The 1,228-nt window shown below is 48.7% G+C and overlaps 1 non-coding gene across 1 annotated transcript; it reads right to left on the reverse strand.

The window, feature by feature from the left end:
- Nucleotides 1-131: 131 nt before the first annotated feature.
- On the reverse strand, nucleotides 132-285 carry LOC121013813 (small nucleolar RNA SNORA62/SNORA6 family). Its single transcript, XR_005782939.1, has one exon. It is a non-coding gene; the product is annotated as a small nucleolar RNA SNORA62/SNORA6 family (small nucleolar RNA).
- Nucleotides 286-1,228: the final 943 nt, after the last annotated feature.

A 1,228-nucleotide genomic window follows, 5' to 3' on the forward strand; every position in this document is an offset into this window, starting at 1 on the left:
CCCCCCCCCTCCTCCTCCTTCTTCTCCTTTTTCTTTTTCTCCTCCTCTTTCTGCTTCTTCCAATGCTACATGTGTATATTTTACACAGGTAAAAGTAAAAGAAATCAAATCACACCAAGCTGTTTTTTCTTACTTGTAGCAAGCATTGCTGTCAAACTCCACTCACTGGGCCTGAGGCCCCTTGTGGGCTTAGCAAAAGTCTCGCCCTTCCTGGAGCGCACTACCTGCCCTGTGAGTTCATCGGCCAGCCAGCGGCCTCAGCCCCATGCTCTCACAATGCGCAGCGAACTATTTTTCCACAGTGGAAAGATAAATATAGACTCTTTTAATAAAAAAAAAAAAACACGTAAGAATCCTACAAAAAAAGAAGGTCACATTATGTAGCTCATTATAAATATAACCTTTGAAGAGTATCAGGTATATACTGGATACATGAGCTTAGGAAGTGTATTAATATTATACCCACAGTAATAAGTAGAAAGGCATATGGATACCATGATAAATTTTGAAAAAAATAAATTTGATATTGAATCATACTTCTAAAAAATATGCAATATTATAGGGAGTCGACCATCTATCGGGAGTCTATATATAGGGAGTCTACCTTATTAGTTCAAACGAACAGTGCACCCCGTCAGTCCATAAATACATAAACCCATTCAAAAGGCTGCAGGTGTCCCCACAGGGGCTCAGGACATATCAGTGAGCACGCCGCTGCCCTGCGGGGATTGTGTCCTCTCTGTGGCAAGGGACGAGGGGAAACAGGTGATAAACAATAACCATCATCTAGACACAAATCACATAGTATTCACCTCAGTTGTGGCCGCACGACAAACACCTGAAAACTTGGTGGATTAAAAGAAAAAAGGCCATATTATCCCCTCCGGTGATTCAGTGGGTCACCGGGCTCAGCTGGGCAGTTCTCCAGGCACCGTGGGGGGGCCCCCAGAGTGGGTGTCTGACGGGGCCCGCTCCCACGGCCGCTGTGATGCGGGCTGCCGAGGGGAGGCACGCCTGTGGCCTTGGCGTGAGGCTGGAGCCCCCCACGGAAAGGAGGCTGGGCTCCGGGAAAGGTCGTTCCTTAGGCCGCTGGTCCTAGCGAGAACAAGCAGAAGCTTCCAGTCCTCCCCCAGGCTGAGTCTGGAAGCATCACGGCCTCACCTCTGCTGTCTTTTATCGGCCAAAGGAGCCACGGACCTGACGCAGATCCGGGAACGGAGAACCGGGA

The sequence above is a fragment of the Herpailurus yagouaroundi genome, unplaced genomic scaffold, assembly GCF_014898765.1.
Source record: "Herpailurus yagouaroundi ecotype Mexico unplaced genomic scaffold, PumYag 199, whole genome shotgun sequence".
Lineage (NCBI taxonomy): Eukaryota > Metazoa > Chordata > Mammalia > Carnivora > Felidae > Herpailurus > Herpailurus yagouaroundi.